This window comes from Lissotriton vulgaris, chromosome 7 (assembly GCF_964263255.1).
Source record: "Lissotriton vulgaris chromosome 7, aLisVul1.2, whole genome shotgun sequence".
Lineage (NCBI taxonomy): Eukaryota > Metazoa > Chordata > Amphibia > Caudata > Salamandridae > Lissotriton > Lissotriton vulgaris.
Window position 1 is genome coordinate 257,469,010 of NC_141695.1, and position 21,376 is coordinate 257,490,385.

Consider the following 21,376-nt stretch of genomic DNA (forward strand, 5'->3'; position numbering starts at 1 on the left):
ATCGAGTAGTATATGGATCATTGATGAATTTCGTACAAAAACTTTCTATCTAGGGAGGAATAGTTTCCAGAGCCTGTGGGCGAGTGGTTTAGAGCATTAGGAAGCGTCATTGTACATTTATTTATTTTTAATTTTGTATAGTTAAAATGGTTTCATAAAATACCATCACGACAAAAATAACACAACATAGGGCCATATGTAGGTGGCTACATAACGGTCGGTAACGCCGAAATTCGTTAAATTTCAGCGTTACGACCGGTATTTACCCATGTGCGATGTAGGTATTACCGAATGCCATCGGTAATAAGGAATCGGTAAAAATAAGGAAAAGCAGTTACGATTCCTTATTTAGCGATTGGCAGAAACCGAAACACAAAAATACCGAATCGGTAAATAAGGATTCGGTAATTAACCGCAAATGCAATGTACAAAAATTTGTTATTTCCGAATTTTCCAAAAATCAGTATTTAAGAATTGGTAATTACCACTGACTCAAAGCACGTGGTAATCAGGTGCACTGCATATAAACAGCCTCAAAATGCAGCAGTGTGAACACAATGGCGGCCCTCTAAGTCATAGCAAGGAGGCTACATTTGCGAGCAGCAGGACTGAGGGTCTGGAGACGGGAGGAGCGTGTGTACACACTGCGTGTCACACTGTTCCCAATGAATGAGGCAGAAATACATGAGAGGTACAGGCTACACCCACAAACCATCCTAGACCAGATACGGGACCTGCAACCATTCCTGGAGCATCAGACACCAAGGGCGCACGCCATACCAACACATGTGCAGGTGCTCTGTAGCCTGCACCTACTTGCATCAGCAAGTTACCAGGGTGTGATATCTGTGGCAGGTGGTGTGTCACAGAGTTGCCTGTCCCATTTCTTCAACTCCTACTTGAATGCCATGATGCAGAGAATGCATCACTACATACACTTCCCCAGCACACAGGTGGAACTGCAGAAGACAAAGCTGGATTTCTAGCAAAAGGTACAGTTCCCACATGTAATAGGGTGCATAGATGGGACCCACATACCAATCTGTCCTCCTGCTGCTACAGAATACATATACTGCAACCGCAAATCCACGCATTCCATCAATGTGCAGGTGATCTGTGTTGCAGACAACATCATCACTGACGTTATGGCCATATTTACAGGGAGTACCCATGACTCCTCCATATTCAGGAACAGTGGGATCTATGCACGTCTGGCTGGTGGTGAATTTGGAGAAGGATACCTGCTAGGTAAATCAATGTGACACACCTTAATGTATTCCTTGAATGAATGTGTTGATGACTCTTATTAATGGCACTTCCTTTCCCATTTAGGTGACATCACTTATGCGTGCGGTCATTCATCCAAACGCCATACCTCAACCCTTCAACCCCAATTGAGAGAAGATATAATGTGGCACATAAGAGCACACGCAAAGTTGTGGAGCGCACCTTTGGAGTACTTAAAAGCAGGTACCGTTGCCTCCACAAAAGTGGAGGTGCATGTCAGTACCGCTCCATCATCTGCTGCAAAATAATAGCAACATGTGCAATGCTGCATAACCTTGCCACAAAGAAAGGAACAGCAGTGGAACTAACTGACTCTGAAGACGAGGGTGAGGACTGTCCACAGCCAGAGCACAGCGCAGCAGGTGTGGCAACAGCACCGGATGGGAGACACAGACGGGCTGAGATAACACGCAACTATTTCTGGGTAAGTAAGTAGATATAGCCAGTTACTGTATGTGAGTGATGGTGTTTAATGACCATAGCACACCACCACAACTTGATGTGCGTCACATGTTAGGCCTAGATCAAATGCAGTGTCCATAGAAAAAATGGGTTACATCACCCATTTGAGGAAAACCATGTTATGGCTGGCTCTGCTTCCTGCGCCCACGCACTGCACTGCTGCGGTCCTTGGCCCCACTGTCCTCACTGCCAGTCTGTCCTGTGGCAGCACTGCGGTGTTCGCTGTGCCTCCTGGACTCCGTGGGAGGGGGTATGATGCTACTATGGCTAGTAGCCTCTTCACTTTCACCCACATCACCTGTAGTGGCTACCTTGTCAGTTTGTAGCACGTCTAGTGCACTGGTCAATGTGACCAGCCCCCTTGCCACATCACAGCTGCCGTGGGCCATCTCCTCCTGCATGGCCACCGAGCGCCTGCATAGGAGAGAGGTGGCAGTGGAGAGGCAGTTCACTGCCTTGGTGCAATTGTCAAGTTTCTGCCTCTTCCTGCGCCTTGACAAACGGTCCTCATCTAAGTTGCTGCACAGCAGCCTCACTGCCTCGGACACGTCCCTCATGCCCTCAGCCACAGCAGTGATCATGGTACAGATGCTCCTCTCTATAAGCTGCATGCGGCCATTCATTGGTCCCAACTGCCGCTGAACTGACCTAATGGCCTTTCCTTGCAGATGCTGGACCTTCAACATGTTCACCCCAAAATCAGCAAACACACTCTCCTCTTCGCCCTGAGAAGGAGGACTGGCTGCCCTTGCTCTGCGGCGTCTGGAATGCATGTGGGCGCGCTCTCTGGGGGACTGTGAGCCTGCCCCGTTGGCATCCTCAGCCAACGTGGACTAATGTCATCCTGTGCTGTCCTCCTCGGACACCTCCATCTGCTGGAGGGTGGCCACTGCATGCCTCCTGCCTCTCGGTGCTGGTGGCGTTGATGGTGGCGGTGGTGGTGGTGGTGGTGGTTGTGGTGGTGGTGGTGGTGATGGGTGTGGTGGTGGTGATGGTGGTGGTGGTTGTGGTGGTGTGCCCTGCAGGCGACTGGTCCTCCTCCTCTTGTGTCCACTCTGTCCTGGGTGCCTTTCCTTTGCTCCCCTCTGCTGCCCTGCGAGATGGCTCACCTGTGAAGACATGATGTACATTTGCTCACTTATATGGCAGCATTTGCATTGTAATGAATTTCAAGCCTGCCAATCACACTGACTGTCCTCTGCTTGCTAATTGCTAATTGGTGTCACATGCCTTTGGGTTCAGTGGACTGGCTGTTCGGACATGTGTTACTTCTGACTACATCTCCCATAATGCATTGCAAGTTTTAAGTAAAACATGTACTGGAGTGGGAGACCCTATGCCTCTTTGGGGTTTGGGTGGAGGGAGTGAGGGGCATAGCATGCTGTGAATGCATCTTATCTTGTTTGTTGGCAGCTCTGGCTGAGCTGTCTGCTTCCCCAATCCCACTCACACTCTCCGGATGGAGGGTGTACTCGACCAGGAGATCCAGGGCAGTTGGTGCAAGTGCTGTGTTCCTCCCTCCACCTGTGTGGTTGGCTTGCTTCTGCCTCTCAGGCAGCCTCGCCTTAGCAGACTTTCTCAGATTATACCATCTTTTTTTAAGTTCCGCAATGGAGCGCTAGGTGACTCCAATTGCATTTATTTTTTCCTGTATTGCAAGCCAAGTGTGCCTTTTCTGTGATTCAGGCATGTACAGGGCCTGTTTGCCAAATAATTTGTTGTGGTCCTCGGTCACATCCTCAATTAGGACCTCCAGATCCCTTTCACTGAATTTGTGCTTCCTGTTTCTTTCACCTGCCTCCTTCTCCCTCTCCTGGTTGTCCATTTTGCACAGTTTTCTCTCTAAAGTTCAGTTCAGTTGCTCCTGGCTTCCCTGCTCAGCTCCCTGCCTCACAATCAGCTCCAGGTTCAGTGCACCTGCATGGGTGTGGCCACTTCCAGGTTGGGAGGTAATGAGGATGCACAGGATTGGCTGATTCAACAATTACCGATTTTTTTAATTACCAAATCGCTAATTACCGAAACTGAAATTAAATGTTTCATTTTTTAAGGAAAACAGGCTGTATTTTTTTTTATTACTGCTTTATTGACAAGCAGTCCCAGACATGGAGGTCTGCTGAGCCCAGCAGGCCACCATCCCTGGGAAGGCCAGCCATTCTCAATGGGGTCGCAAAATGCGAGTGGCTCATTAATATTCATGAGCCTCGCATTTTGCGACCCCATTGGGAATCGCAGTCAGTGTCTCTGACACTGTTGAACATTCCAAATTGCGATTTGCAATTTGTGACTTGCAATTGAGCGCAAATTGCGAGTCGCAATTTGACATGGTCGTACTTCTGGCCCCACATCCATGATTACTTTTCTAGCAGTCTGTCTGTGATCTACTTAATGCTAGTTTATCACCGGGAGAAGGTATCCGTTGACTTTATCAGACCAAGTACTGAACATGGTGGGCATAATGATCTGAGTCTTCATAATTCAGAGGGATGCCTTGACTGGGTCATCATGGGAAGAATCAGTTCTATAAAATCCTTTTGACCTTTTTCTGGAAGGCGATGGTCAATAGGTTCATGCGGATCTTGAGTGGAAAGCGAGGTCCAGATTCTCAATCAATCAGGTGTTCAGGGAGGCTGCAAGTCTGATGTCTGCCAGTAGCTCGTTCCAGATCTTGGCTGCAATGTGAGAGAAGGATCTTCCGCCGGCTCTGGCTCTGTGAATGCGCAGGGTTTTGGCCATTGCGAGGTTGTAGATCAGAAGTTTCTTTTTGGTACGTGGAAGTTGAGACTGTCATTGAGTTATTTGGGTCCGTTGTTGTGTAGGCATTTATAGGCATGAGTGAGGATTTTGAAAGTGACTCTTTTCTCACGGGGAGCCAGTGGAGACTCCATAGGTGTTGGCTGATTCTGGAGGGTTATTCGGAAAACATGAATGCAAAGGCCTTCCTTTTTTAAATCTTGGTGGCTCCAGTAGAAGAAAACTTGCACTCCATAAAGATTGGTTGCCACATGAAATTGTGGGATAAGTACTTGGGGATTCCATAGTGCAGTGTTTTGTGTGTCAAGTATGCTCCCTTCAGTAGACTCATGCCATCCACTGGAAGCCAAGGGAGGGACATGAATGAGGGTGCAATGTGGCTGAAGCATCTCCTTCCTGTTATTAGTCTTGCTGCAGCATTGAAGGTCGCCTTCATAGGTATGAGATGTATTTGTGGTATTCCGTGCTGGCAGACATTAAATATAATGTAATCTGCATATCAATTGTGTTCATGTTAAACAAAATGTTCTATTTATGGAGCAGGCTAAAGGTTGCAGAGTGCAAAATACAGGGCTGAAGTTGAAGATCCCGGATAGACTCCCAGCATACAGGCTTTGGCCTTGACCGGAAAGAGCCCAGCTGTACAGGTTGTTGTTCTGCCCATCAGAGAGGATTAGTCCAGTGGAAGGCAAGGTTCCAATTCCACAGCTCAAGAATCTGTGGACGAGAATCCAATGTTCACCTGTGTCAAACACAGCAGAGAGGTCCAGCCACCACCTGTCACCAGCCTGAGGTCACGAGTGATCAAAGTTACTTACGACGCATGTATGTATAAGACAGTTCCACTGCTACCTCTGACGCTGTAACTGTTAGTTCTGTGCAAGAACAAGCTCTTCTCATAGCTGTACTGTAAACATCAGTTTGAGAAGCTTATGCTGCTTGCTTCCTGTACTATACCTGTACTATACCTGTTGTGTGTATGAGAAGCTTTCACTTTCACTGCTTGTGCCATAACTATTTGTCTATGTGAGAAACTTGTACAAATGCTACTTATAGAATAAAAGTTAAGCATAGATTTACTGCTACTAGCAGTGCTACTAACTGTACTGTGAGTGTAATAAACTTGCACTGCTGCTTCTTGTAATGAAGCTGTTGTGTACATGAGGAGCTTTTACTTCTACTACTTCTGCCATAACTTTTCTTTGTGTATGAGAAGCTTGCACTGCTGCTGCCTGTGCTATACATATGATGGGTGTATGCAAAGTTGTCATCCCTCTTACGTGTGCAAAACTTTTCTGTGTGTTATGAGAAGCTTGTACATATGGTGGGTGTATGTAAAGCTTTAATTCTTATTACTTGTGCATAACTGGTAATATGAAAAGCTAGCACTGCTGCTAACTGTGCTGTACACATAATGAATGTATGTGTGAATATGAGACGTTGCACTGCTGCTGCCTGTACTGTATATATGCATAGTGTATGTGAGGCTTTCACTCCTATTACTTGTGTCACAACTGTTTTTTGTGAATGGGAAGCTTGCTCTTCTTCTGCCTGTACTGTACATAAGACAGGTGTGTGTGTAGCTTTCATTCTTTTTCCTTGTGCATAACTGTGAACATGAGAAGCTTGCACAGCTGCTACCTGTACTGCACATATCAAGAGTGTATGTGAAGCTTTCATTCCCGGTAATTGTGCATAGCTGTGCATATGAGAAGCTTTCACTGCTACTACCTGCACTGTACAAATGAGACTTGTGTGTGGAGCTTTCACTCCTATCTCTTGTGCCATAACTTTTTTGTGTGTATTAGAAGCTTGCACTTCTGCTCCCTCCACTCACTCAATCAATCAATCAGTCATTTGTAGATCACACTACTCACCCGTAAGGGTCTCAAGGTGCTGAGGGTGTGGAGCTGCTACTGTTCGAACAACCAGGTCTTGAGAAGTCTCCGGAAGGTCAGCAGGTCCTGGGTCTGTTGCAGGTGGAGGGTGTTCCATGTCTTGGCGGTGAGGTGGGCGAAGGATCTGCCGCTGGTGCTTGTTCGGCAGATGCATGGAACGGTGGCAAGGTTGAGGTCAGCGGAGTGAAGCTGGCGTTTGAGAATGCAGAAGGTGAGTCATTTGTTGAGGTATGCTGGTCCAGCGTCGTGGAGTGCTTTGTGAGCGTGGGTGAGGAGATTGAAGGTGATACTCTTGTTGACGGGGAGCCAGTGCAGATCCCTCAAGTTGACATTGATGTGGCGGGGGATGTCGAGGATGAGGCGTGCAGAGGCGTTCTCTATGCGTTGAAGTCTCTTCTGGAGTTTAGCCATGGTTCGTGCATAGAGGGTGTTGCCGTAGTCCAGCCTGCTGGTGACTAGGGCCTAGGTGACCGTCCTTCTGGTTCCGATGGGGATCCATCTGTAGATCTTGCGAAGCATGCGGAGGGTGTTAAAGCAGAAGGAGGAGACAGCATTGAGTTGCTGAGTCATTGATAGAGATGAGTCCAGGATGAACCCCAGGTTGCGTGCAAGGTCGGTGGGTGACGGCTCAGCGCCCAGCAAGGTCTGCCACCAGGAGTCGTCCACTGGATATATGATGGGTGCATGTAAAACTTTCATTCTTCTTCCTTGTGCATAACTGTGAATATGTGATGTTTGCATAGCTGCTACCTCTGTTATGTTTTATAGGGTACCCCAATATAGGCTTAAGTAGTCACCTGACCCTTCACCTACATTTACTGTACCATTGCACTACAAATGAGTTTTGGTACTGACCCTTTACCTATCTAAGCGCTGCATAAATGTTGTGTGGTTTTCCCCTAGAAAATTAGCCTCATTAATTATGCATAAGCATACTCAGAATCATATCAGGATTACTATCTTCTCTATAATATCTATGTATAAGGGTCATCCCTTCCGTCATCCTCAACTGACATGACACAGCAAGGTAGAATCCCCTAAGGGTACCTTTTGGATACATATACACCACATCTTTGCCGGGATAGACAGAGGAGAAAGACTTCCATGCTGACACACTGACACGAGACGCTGAGGTTCCTGCACGCAGACACTCCAGCATGCAGTGGTCGTACATACCTCGCGGGGTTTCCATCTCGAGACCAAGATGAGGTCCTTCATTCTCTCACACCAAGTAATGGGGTTGGCCTCATCCTAGGGGGATTCTTTGCTCTACACCTACATACATGCTAGGTATACTTAGGTACATCTTGTTAGGGTTACATCGTAGGAGTACGCATTATTATTCCTGTCATGTATTTATATGCTGTAATATTAATAATAATAATAATAATAATTGTGGTATTATTATTTTTTATTATTAGTATTATTATTATGCTTGCATATATTCATTGTTCTATCAGTATGGTAGAAATCTACCATCCATTTACTCTGTTGTTGCTTATAATCGTTTATATCTGTTTCTGTCTTTTGGTTGTCTCAGCACACCTATTTTACACTAGAATGACGCTGGCTCAATAAAAACTTACTGAAAATGTCCCCACTGTTTATTCTGTGTATCTCTCCGAGACAAAATGAGCATGAGTGACTGAGCAAAAAGTACTGTACTGTTTCCACGATCCCTGATGGTAGAGAGTAGTCATGTTCGATAGTTGCCAGGAACTAGTCTCTCCCTGGTAAGAGGAGTTTACAGTGACACTGTGAGATAGCTAGGTATACAGGTGAACATATTCGGTGTGAGTGTCTGGAATCAGTCTGGACACCAATCCCACAGTTTATGTTGTCTAAACCCGTAGACCCTTTATAGATTTATAGGAACTACACGACATGGCTGCACTGCACATATGAAGAGTGTATGTGAAGCTTTCATTCCTGTTACTTGTGCATAATTGTTCTGTGTGTATTAGAAGTGTGTACTGCTGTTGCCTGTCCTGTGCTTATGACAGGTGTATATAAAGCTTACACTGCTTTTACCTTTGCATAACTATTCTGTGTGTATTAGAAGTGTGTACTGTTGTTGCCTGTACTGTACATATGAATGGTGTATGTGAGGTTTCCACTCCTATTACTTGTGTCATAACTGTGAATATGAGAGGTTTGCACTGCTGCTACCTGTACTCTACATATGAAGAGTGTATGTGAAGCTTTCATTCCTGTTACTTGTTCATAACTGTTCTGTTCGAAGCTTGCACTGCTGCCTCCTGTAATGTGTATATGAAAGATATATGTGAAGCTTTCACTCCCATTGCGTGTGTCATAACTGTGAATATGAGAAACTTGTACTGCTGCTGCCTGGACTGTACATAAGACAGGTGTATGTGAAGCTTTCATTCTTATTCCTTGTGCATAACTGTGAATATGAGAAGTTTGCACTGCTCCTTCCTGTACTGCTCATATGAAGAGTGTATGTGAATCTTTCATTCCTGTTACTTGTGCACAACTGTGAATATGAGAAGCTTGCACTGCTGCTACCTGTATTGTACATGTGACGGCTATTACTTATTTTGTATGTATGGAAAGGGGGTTGGGAGCACACTGTCTCACATCCCAGGACAGTTCGCCCCTTTGCATCCTGGTAAAATGCAATACACGATTAGTGTTTACTTGAAATTTAGCTGTAGTTTTTCAGCAAAGTTGGTGCAGACATTAACGTATATCTCTAGACACGTGTTTCTGGGTTCAACTCTTCTTCAGTAGTGAGCAGCAGTAGTAGAAAGCAAAAGAAAAGTCACCAGGGGTTGCTGAAAATGCTGCCAAATTCCTCTCAGGTCACAGTACCACTAACAGGCACACAGGTGCATCTCCAAAGCTCATCAGCTTGCTGGCTCAAGGGAGACTTTTGAACAGAAAGGGGTTTGGGAGCACACTGCCTCACATCCCAGCACAGTTCGCCCCTTTGCATCTTGGTAAATGTAATACACAATTAGCTCCTCCCTGTACGGCACATATGGAGAGTGTATGTGAAGCTTTCATTCCTGTTACTTGTGAATATGAGAAGCTTGCACTACCTCTACCTGTACTGTACATATGACGGGGCAATTTCTTATTCTGTATGTATGTGAAACTTTCACTCCTATGACTTGCGTCATAACTGTTCTGTGTGCTTGAGAACCTTGCACTGCTTCTGCCTGTAATGTACACATGACGGGTCTATGTGAAGCTTTCATTCTTATTACTTGTGCATAACTGCTCTATGTGTGAGATAAGCTCACAAAACTGCTGCCGGTACTGTACATTTCAATAATAATCCCTAGCGGTGAGGGCTTCCAACTGGTGTGCACAGGACAGGATTATTGCTATATAAATTCAATGTTATTGATCCGACAAATCCCGCTCAACCTTCTGTAGCCCACCGCTGCAGCACTACCTCCAATGAAAAATACCACAATGAAGGGAGCGCCATATTCAGCAATCAGTATTTGCAAATGCAAATTTTTTCCCAACTGATTCAATCAAAAAGACAGATTTCCTTGAATCCACATATCCACAATTTATTGCACGTCACTTTAGGATAGTGTTTCCACAACGATTATGACAGTTCATCAATATTAATTGACAAGCTTGTAGCAGTTCATCAACAGAAGTTCCTAATAAATTCAGCCAACGCGTTTTGTCCAACATAGAACGTCATCAGGGCTATATTTCAGTGTTCTTTCTGTGTCACTTCTACCAATCACGCAAAAGGTTCTGATTTTTATTTTTAATCTAAAATAATGATTTCCAAAATGTCATGAGCACCGTATTTCATTAGGTCATCCATGCCTACTAAATTCCCAATCAGCAGTTCTTACATATAGTTGCATTCCAAATTTAACAACAATATCCCTGTAAACAGCTATTACAGTGGTCTTGTAAAAGCATCTTATTTATTTGCAGTCCAATTCCTTCAATTAAAGCCCCATTCAACCAAGAAGACCTCATTCCTCGCAGCTGGCCCAATTATTCCCACTGTCAGCTGTCTGCTGATTGCTACAAGCTTGCCAATTAATGTTGATGAACTGTCATAATCGTTGTGCAAACACTATCCTAAAGTGATGTACAATATATTGTGGATCTGTGGATTCAAGGAAATCTGTCTTTTTGATTGAATCAGTTGGGAACAAATTTGCATTTGCAAATACTGCTTACTGAATACGGCACTCTGTTCATTGTGGTATTTTGGTACTGTGCATTTGACTGGTACATGTGAAGCTTTTCTGCTAATACTAGTTCTGTGTGTATGTGAAGCTTCCACTGTTATTGGTTGTAGTTATGAGAACGATGTGCTGTCTGTAAAATGAAATAGTGAACCTATATGTTTTACTACACTCTTCTGTCCGAAGCCATTCTGTCCGAAGCCACTTAACAAAGAGAGAGAGGGCTGTCCTTTCCCGGGATTCGTCTATTGGCCTGATTGTAAGTGTCGCACTTTGATTCAAATTGAGTAGAAACAGCATTTGAAAACACGGGGGACATTAAAATTTAGCTCAACCCTTCTTTTTGCGCATAATTCCCTCCGGGTTATAGCTGCAGGAATTTCTGTGACCTAAACTGTGGGCAAAGAGGAATACCTATGCCATTATCAGTCCCAAGAAACTTTTTTTACGTTACTTTTCCCAGGCCATTTTTTTGCGCCAGTTTCCCGCCCAATATTTCCAATGATAAAATGATGTTTATTGACATGACCATGGCGTATTTAATGTCCCATTTCAGACAGGGGATGTTGTGAGAGCATAATACAGCTACACTGCCACATGTAAAAGAAGTTCACAGCACAGCGAGTGAGGTCAGAATCTCTTTATTTCATAAAATGTACAGTGATATTTCAAGTTACAGCTTAGAACAGCAACGTTTTGTGACTCGGCGCTCCAAGTGATAGTGGGTCCGTAGCAATGTCTGTGATGGGCTTGGCTGGGTGCAGGGCCACCAGCACCACGTGCCCATGCCGTCTACTGCCACTGATATTCTATCTAGAGACATTCCTCTGGCATTTCACTCCAATAAACCAACACAGAATGGCGTGCCCCTGGAATATTGATGCAGGAATCTCACTGGCACCAAATATCGTGGACTCAAAATTGAAAGAGAAAATATCGAAAGGTAAGTATAGATTTATCCAGTGGTGTAGCTAGAACTTTGGACACCTGGGGCGATCCCATAGTCTGCCGCCCAGTGCTGGTAAGAGCAGGGAGGGATGCTAGCGAAAGAGGACGACGAGACAGGGGGGTGCGGCCAACAGACGTCAACAAGCGGGTGGGGCGTTTTGCGATGCCAGCGAGGATCAAAAAAACAAATCTTATCTTACGCTCTTGGCTTGCTGCTGCCCCCAAAAAGTGACACCCGGGGCATATTGCCCCCCTCAGCTACATCACAGTATGTATCTTGACTGGTATAGAGTCAAAACATTGAGTTATTGAGTTTTTATTATCGACTAGACATAATAGCGAGTAAAAAATATAGAATAGACATAATATCGACTAGACATAATATAGACTACCAAAATATCGACTAGAAATTTTTAATATCGAATAGAATGGACATAATATCGAATCAAAAATATAGAATGGACATAATATCGACTAGACAGAATATAGACAACAAAAAAATCGAATTTAAGGTAGGTTAATATAAATTTTGAATTTTTGTGTCATATAATTCTGTAGCGGGTTGTGGGTTTATAGGGGAATAGAGTGGGAAGTAATTTAATTATAATTAATGAAATATGTTATTTTATTTTTATTTATTTAGAATTAATTGTTAATTAATTATGAATTGGTAATTAATTAAAATATAATTGGTAATTAATTTTAAATGATTAATTGATAAATATGTTAATTTTAGTCATTTATTTTCTGTAGCGGGTTGTAGGTTTATAGGGGAATAGGGTGGGAAGTAATTTAATTATAATTAATGAAATATGTTATTTTATTTATTGGTATTTATTTAGAATTAATATAATTGGTAATTAATTTTAATTGATTAATTGATAAATATGTTAATTTTAGTAATGTATTGTCTGTAGCGGGTTGTGGGTTTATAGGGGAATAGGGTGGGAAGTAATTTAATTATAATTAATCAAATATGTTAATTTATTTATTGGTATTTATTTAGAATTACTTGTTAATTAATTATTAATTGGTAATTAATTAAAATATAATTGGTAATTAATTTTAATTGATTGATAAATATGTTAATTTTAGTAATTTATTTCCTGTTGTGGGTTTATAGGGGAATAGGGTGGGAAGTAATTTAATTATAATTAATTAAATATGTTATTTTATTTATTGGTATGTATTTAAAATTAATAATCAATTAATTATTACTTTGTAAATAATTAAAATATAATTTGTAATTAATTTTAATTGATTAATTGATAAATATGTTACTTTTATTACATTATTTTCTGTAGTGGCTTGTGTGTTTATAGGGGAATTGCTTGGGAAGTAATTTAATTGTAAGTAATTAAATTTTTTAAATATTTTTTTGTGTCTAATTTTTATTTATTTTTATATTGTAAATTAATTTATTGGTAATTGGTAAATAATTAGTATTAGTAGGTCATTTTTATTATTAGTTAATTTTTTATTTGTAATTTTAATTGATTAATTAATATATTTTATAAAATTGTAAAATACTTTAATTATTTTGTAATTGGTATTATTATTTATGTTATTTATATTCATATATGAAGTATTTACTTTCCCTACTATTGCACTCACTGGAGTGGTAATAGTAATTTTTAGCCCTACGTTATCCAACGCTTTCCCTACTGTTGCACTCACTGGAGTGGGAATAGTAATTTTTAACCTTATGCTATCCAACGATTTCCCTACTGTTGCGCTCTCTGGAGTGGGAATAGTACTTTTTACCCCTACGCTATCCAACGCTTTCCCTACTGTTGCACTCTCTGGAGTGTGAATAGTAAATTTAACCCTCTCGCTATCCTACGGAAAAAATATTGTATATGTTTTGTTAATAATATGTATATATATATGTATATATATATATATATGTTTTAAAAAAAAGATTAAATTACATTAATTATTTATTAATTTTAAGTGTATTTAAGTATTTTAAGTATGTTTAAATTAATTATATTTATTATTATATTAGTTTTGAATTACTTTTAAGATATTTAAAAAATTCGATATTTTGACTGTCTATATTTTTTCCTATCGATATTTTGGAGTCTATATTTTTGTACTTACCTGTTTGTAGATAGGAAGTCGATATTCTGGCATTGTATATTTTTACCTCGATATTTTGGCAAGTCGATATTTTGACTGTCGATATTCTGTCAGTGATCCATCTTGACTATATATATATATATATACATTCAAGGTGCATAAGTGGGGAGTTAAGAATAATAAATCTATACTTACTCTAAGTGCACTTAACTTTCGATATTTTGTCCCTCGATATTCTGTCCACGCTATTAGTGTATTACGGTATTCCTTGCCTCGATATTCCATAGTACAATCCGACAGAATGTGCTCAAAAGGAAGCCTTTGGTTGTGGGTGCAGGAGAGTAGAGGTACTGCGGGTTCAAGGTGTCAGTGCCCACTCATCACCCAAGGTCATTAGCAATGAAGGAAAGGTGAGGCCACCATTCCCTGGGCATGGCTCCTGAGAGAAAGGCCATGGCAGTTTTTGGGGACGGCAAAGAAAGCAATAGAGGGGCGCCATAGATGGGGTACAACCCTAGAGTGCCTTTGAAATGAGGTTTCGGCAACGGATGTCAGGAGATGGGGCAATTCATTTAATGGGCTCTTTGTAACTTCATCAGTGTTTTGTGCTCTTCTGCCTCTAAAAACTGACGTCATATCACAATCTATACCTCTACTTTATTTGGTTCCTGTGAGATGATGCCTGCATTTACATGCATTGTCCTTCTTTAAAGCTTGGGGGTGGAAATTCACCCCCCTCCCACAGTGAGCTTACAGCAAGCACTTCCAAAAGCCATCAATGTCGAATCCATAGAACACAAGCCGACCTGCTTGAACCACTTTCATGTAGCACTTTCAAACCATGCGTCACTTTCAGACCATGCCTTTCAGCTGTAGGAGCTGATCAGGAACGGAAATGCAAAACTTAGCCTCCAAATAACAAAAGCAAATTCAATCCTTAATGCTGGAAACATTCAACAGCAAAACGACTCTCTAAGCATAAGGCCGGTGTGGGAACATAGTGCTAAAAGTAGTTGTCTAGGTCAGAAAATAATTGTGAACAAGGAATAGTCACTAAAACTACCTGTTGTTTCACAGCCAACCAGCCCAGACCTCTGCAGTGTCGAACACCTGCTCGGATTTGCCCAAGTTATGGTGTCAGCTGTGAAGTTTTGCACTGGCTGCAGTACGGCAAGCACAAGCTTGGGAGGACCGGTTGTAAACTATTAACATAATTTAGGAGCAACAGTATGCACAAAGCCATCAACTTAGCTGGCGTGTACTTCGCGAAAAATGGCAGGACTTTCCTGATCTTGCAGTAGAGATAAATGTAACAATAAACTGATGGCAATGGCTTTGTGACTGATCAATGAGCCAACATTTGGACATTCCTTTTAGAAGTCAAGAGCCCAGGTTACAGGAACGAATACGCTTTTTACCAGAAACTGAACAGGTAAAGTTAGGGGATCACCTGTTTCCACATTCGCAACTCTTTCCCCAAAACTATATTCACATGCCTGGGAAAAGAGTCCTTCCTCCGGCTTCCCAGAGGGCTGGGAGTGAACTTCTGTAAATTATTCAGAAACTCGTGACATCATGTGGTTGCAAAGATCTAAGAAAAACAAATCACGATGATGCAAATGTCCATGCTTTCCCCGGACTAGATCTTCTGGCTGGTGCTCCAATGTACTTGGCAAAAGGTAAACTTTCAGAGACAAACATTTGACATTGTATTATTACAGGACAGTAATCTGGCAATGTGGTGGAAGTGTCCTTGCGATGCGCCAAAAACCTTTGCACTCTCGAAGGTGAACTCAAGTCGGCAAACTGCATGAATGCAGAAAATCAGGTACTTGGTAAAGCTTCACAGGAAACCGTGCAAAATCCGAGAAAAATGGGAGGATGGAAGAATGTTCCAAGTCCAACAAAGGCTGCAATCTCTGGGCTGCTTAAGGAGGCGAAGGCCCTGTCATAGTTTCAGCCAGTCACAGACGTCATGCCTAACCTAGGTGTGTAGAATGTGCTCGTAGCGCATCATTACAGAGTAAATTAGACCTGGACTAGTAAGGGTTTTCAGCTTGTAAGAGTTCTGAATAAGTGAGAAAAGCCAATTACATGGTCAAAGGGCCTTTCAAAGAGAAGACAACCACACCAGACTCCTGCTCCTTCTCCAACACAGTAGCCATATGCACCGTTGCAACGCAGGTGTGTCCATCCTAGGTCCAGGAGGGATAGATGCAGATATATGTACATACAATGACTATACATTAGACTCATTCATTTAATCAGTGTAAACCATGAATATCTCGCTAGGGGCCTACTTATGATAAATATATATAGAATGAATTAAATAAAACTCAGTGAAATAGTGTTTATCCTCAAATATGGTATGCGTTCAGCACTCCATTAGATACATTTATATGTAATGAATCTAAATGAAACTCATTCACATAGTCCGTATTTATTCTGCAAATCTGGAAAAGATCCAGCACTTTTGGACCTGGGCTAGACACCCTTGTTACTACATCTTCAGTCATACTTGCCTTCCTCCGTTGAAAGTGTCTATTGGTTTAATCTGTCATGTGCTCCACTTGTGCAATCCAACACTTCATTTAAAAGGCGATTTTGGGGGGTTTCCACAACAGAAGATATTTTCTTGATATAGTTTTGAGCTCCCCTCCCTCGATGGAATCCGAGGATGAGGATGGGGAATTAGAAAGGACGAAAATGAAAAAGCCTGAACCCTAAACTTTGACAAATCAAAATACTATACAACATAATCATCAAAGTAGCATAGGACGTAAAAAGCTTGCATTGCAAGGCAGCAGCAGCCATATTGCTATATCCCATCATGCATTGCACTGAGATTGGCTACGCAGTAGCCTAACAAAAGAAGGTACTAAGTAGCAGAAGCAAATGCACTTGCTCCCCCCATGAGGCTCCCCGGTATGTCAGAGTGAGGGCCTACTTCTGTCTATGGGGGAGGTCAATGTGACCAGGGGGGGCGGGGGGGCGGGGGGGGGGGTTAAAGCATGGGGTGGGTGCAGGAGGTCCTGAGATCAAGCCCGGCTCAACCGCTGGAACTTTTATTTTGGGGGAGAAAACTGGTTCTGTGTTTGTCAGTTTAACCAAGTGCATAAGGGTAGCATTTAATTTTAAAGAGGCTCTTTTATTTCTATCCACAAGCCATAGGTTGTGACATACGGGGTCAAAACCAACATAAACATGCCTTTTCCCCTTGTGGAGTGTCAGCACCGCCCTTTTATGAGAGGGCTATCTCCAGAAGGGACTTGAATTATGACTGGATGAAAGGTAGGCGCTAAGGGAGAGTTGTTAGCAGTAACAAGCGCTAAGAAAATCATTAAAATTAAATAAACAGCAGAAGGCAAATACAAGATCAAAAAGGTTATAAAGAAGAAATGCCTACTGTATTGTGTACAGAAATATATTGGGACCATAGACGTACTGCAAGTGATGGAGAGTATATCTTGGATGGAGGTTTAATTATGTAGTAGCATCAATTATAATTTCTAATTAGAACAATTTCTTTAAGAAAAAATAATCTGGTAGACACTTTTAAAACTATCTTGGGTAAGCAGAGCACTCTTTCTCATGTTAAATGTGAACAAGACCTTAAACCCTGTCTTTTGTCTTTGCGTTTTGGTACTTGTAGTTTTGTTTTTTATATTATTTTTCCAGACTAGCGGGAAAACAAGAACAAAGCTACATGAGAAGCTGAGTTCTTACTTCGGCAACAAAGGTCACTCTTTTCAGAAGGTTTGAAATGGAGGTAAATGCTATTATTAACGGCTGAATTAAGGGATTTTTTAATTCATATGAGGTTGCAGAGAAATAGTTTACATTTCTATGAAAAGATCGAACCCGGTTAACCACTGGGAACAGGCTTTTGTTGACACCTGTAAGACAGCTGAGTCTAAGAGCCTTCTGGTTTCTTTCATCTGTGCTTTTGAGAATGAGTCATCTTGAAAATGATAGTCTCTCACACAGGAAGTGTGCAACTGCCCCGCCCCCACCATCGAGAGCCAATCATCTGTCGGCAATTGTAGGAAGTGGCTTACTGAGTGCTCGCCAAGGTGGAAAGAGTGCCCACCAGGGCTTTAAGTGGGCCGGGTCTCACCAGTACTGAGCACCGGCAGTTTTTTTAAAGGGGGCCTCGAAACGGGTCTCTATCGGGCTCTGTTTTGTGCCGTTGCAGTCCGTTTTTTTCCCGGTCTGCAGTGACAGCAGGCACATCGATGTACACTGCTCACTCTGCTCACTCGTGGAGAAGTTACGACATGATGTCATGCCAGGTGAGCATTGCAGGGGAAGGGAAATCCTTTTAAAACTTTATTTTCTCTCTGGATTTCCTTCCCTTTTCGAAACTCTGGAGCAGCAACATTGTTGTGTGTCACCAGGGCTTTAAGTGGAAGCTTTTTCAATATTATATACAAGCTATAGTTGCTGCTTAGTTATCTCATGCAACTTACAACCATTGACAAAGCCAATAGTCCTGACTTGTAGGTGTGATGTTACTTGTTGTATCATATATCTGGATGCAGTGACAGAAACCGCAAAATACAAGTCAGACAGCACCTATGCTAAGCACAGATTTTTAGCGTACGTGTTTTTGAAGCACACCCTTAATTACACTGGCCACGCCCTTTTGAGAGACCCCCCAGTTTTTCCATCCCACTTAAAGCCCTTGTGCCCACATTCTCCGTGAGGAGACTGAGTGAACCGTGGCCATGAAACAATGATATGCTTACATACAACAAACAGTGCTACAAAGCATGTGTCCCTGACACCTCTAGAGTGGAAATGGCCATATGGGGGTTATGTCACTAGTGACATCAGTTTTTAAGTAGCTATATGCTATGAATAGTTTTCTCTTCATAATTAGTAATCCTTTCAAGTAATCCAGCAGTAACATGCAAATTGGGAAGCGTGAGACAGGGCGTTTAGGGGAAGGAAGTAAACATGTTTTACTGTACCTCACCAATCATACAGTATTTTGACCCGATTATGAGGTACACATCTTATTTTAGTACTCTGAGCCCCCTTCTTTGTTTCCTTTTCCTCATTGTCGGTTGGTAATGTGCATTGCGGCAGAGCCGGGGGCGATGTCGACAAGCATGGCGGAAGCTGCATCGCCATTGGCTTCTGGTCCAGGGTAAGCGACGTGTGCGCCGGGTCATATCCAGGCACGCGGCAGCCTACCCCTGAAACAGTCGCCATGCTAGATTTCCTCCTCGCGGCCTGTGCCCTTCTAGCGAGACAAGGCCTCGTAGGCCTCTCATTGCATAGCTTCTTGGATCAGCCTCATGGGGGGGAGTGAGTGCACCTCTTCACATTCATTCATATTCAGTCTAGTCCACTTTTATGGTTTTTTTGTTGATTTTTCCTCATGATTAAAAACAACATGCTCTATTAAGACATGTCCTCCAACATTCTCCTCCAGTGATGTCGGTGGGGCTGGTGGCAGCAGCGGACTCGGGATCCAATGCTGGCCTCCGCTAGTGGAGTGGTTCTATTATGTGCAGTGAGAGGCTTCAGTTCATTGTGGTAATAAGAGGCTGCTGCCAAGAAGTCTCTCCAGTATCCGCTCCTCTCGCCCTTCCTTACTTCACGGATTACCTGCGAAGTGAGAAAAACCCGATTAGTAACGTAGAGTTATCAACAAATACCACGCCACACCTGTCAAGGACACTCCGCGAAACAGGCCAGACTGGGTTTAAAGAGTGAAGCAGTAAGCTCCAGTCTGAAAATAATGTGCACTGAAAGTGTAAGACCACCTAGAGCTTCCAGCAAATTGTAAACGTCTTTAGATGAACTGCGCAGATATACCAGAATTGGGAAAGCAAATGTTTTCATTCATTCTTAAATGTGGTGGAAACAAATATTGAGATACTATCAAAACAGATTGATGCTCTAGTCTAGATGATGACATTTCCACACATTTTCGTTTGTGTCATGTTTACTTTTATCAGTAAAACTGTATGTCTGTGCAAATGTAATCTCGAATTACAAATGAACGAAAACAGAAGGAACATTGAGGATTATGGGCCATATTATCAAGAAAGGCGATACATTATCGCCGCTTTTATCGGCAGGAAAATGCCGCTAAAGCAGCGATAATGGGCTTGATAATATGCCCTTGTGAATTCCCATAGCAGCCCAGATTCTGGTGTTAACCTGGGCTTCTTTGGGAATTCACAAGGGCATATTATCAAGCCCATTATCTCTGCTTTAACAGCAGTTTCCTGCCGATAAAAGCGGCGATAATGTATCGCCCTTTCTTGATAATATGGCCCTATGTTTTTTTCGACAAGCACGGCGGAATATCACGGGCATGTAGCAAGCTTGTCGAAAGGGACAAACAATTCACACAAGAACAGTTTTTGCTTTGTTGTGCGGTATGAGCGGTGGTGTACAAAGTGATTTTAAAATGCTACAGTAGTTTATTCTGTGAAACGACCACAATGTCTTTTATTGTCGAATATTTACATTGAAATGTAATGCTGGTTAAAACATTGCATTGTGGGATTTGCAGTGCTAGGAGTAACGGGCAGGGTGTTTGAATCAAGTGATAAGGTCAGGTGGTGAAACTAACTAAATATGGGAGGGATCAGAATGCCAGGGGAGGGTTTAAACTAGAAGGTACAAAGGGACGAGTACCACTTTCTCGTAAAGACAGATGAGGAAAGATCACGTGTGGCAGGTACGTGGTATGGAGCACTGTGAATGTGTAATGGAGTTATATGGGAGGAACCACAGTGTTGGGGAGATTATATGAATTTAAAAGGTCGGTTACTGAGCAACAGAAACGATGTGCGGGACATTTAACAACCGGGAGAGAAAGGCAGTAAGTCAGAATGAAGATGGTGGGTAGGAGGTGCGTAGCGTATGGTGAAAATTAGGAATGCGAAAATGAGGTGGAGGAGTGGGGTTAGGTAGTGCGCTTTAGCAGGGCGATTGATATCGGAGTCAATTTGGTGAGAACAATAATGTTTGAGAGCCAACCGCTTCAGCGGTAAGATGGGAAAGGGAGGTGTTCAGATTGAAGTCATATTTGAATGGGAGTTATCGGCAGAGTAAAGCGGACGTCTTAACAAGGATAGAAGGATGAAAATGAATGTTGTTAGAGGCTCATTCCATAAAAATGTGGGGGAGTTTGATTCAATGCCGTGTGGGATGAAATGATTAGCACTATGATGGTTATGAGATTGAGGTAGAGTTAATTGTAGTTTAATGAAATATTTTTGTACATATGATGGTTACTTAATAAATGCTTGTTTTCACGGTTTCTTGTAGTGACCCCTGACGAAGGACCCCAGTAGCCCGAAATGCATTGGGTTTTTAATAAACGCTGCTTCTGGATGAATAAATACGTTTGTACGTGTTATTGAAAAGAGGTCTGGATGGGCACATCAACAACATGAGAAACCTGGAATAATGGCATCACTCCGTGCGCGTGGATCAAATTGGATAAATGTGACAAGACTGTATAAGTACAAGATTACATGACTGAAAATTGAGAAATTCGGTTTAAATATGAAAACAGCAAAGTAGCAGTAACGTTGTGCCTTTGGATTGGGGCGAAATGATGCCCCAAAATGATGGTGTGCAAATGTAATGGCATTTTCAATTGAAGATGTGTTGTATGTAATTGTAGTACAATTGCACACCATGCATACTTCACTTAACCCACTCCACTCTACTCTGCACCTCTCCAAACTATGCACCTTCACTATATGCCTCTCTATTCTACAC

General features: G+C 42.4%; 1 protein-coding gene across 1 annotated transcript in view; it reads right to left on the bottom strand.

The window, feature by feature from the left end:
- Positions 1 to 17,088: 17,088 nt before the first annotated feature.
- SCN1B (sodium voltage-gated channel beta subunit 1) overlaps positions 17,089 to 21,376 on the bottom strand; it is a 385,196-nt gene continuing 380,908 nt past the window's right edge. Inside the window, exon 6 of the mRNA XM_086930043.1 lies at positions 17,089 to 19,240. The gene's annotated coding sequence lies outside the window, so the exon portion shown is untranslated. The remainder of the gene's footprint in view (positions 19,241 to 21,376) is intronic.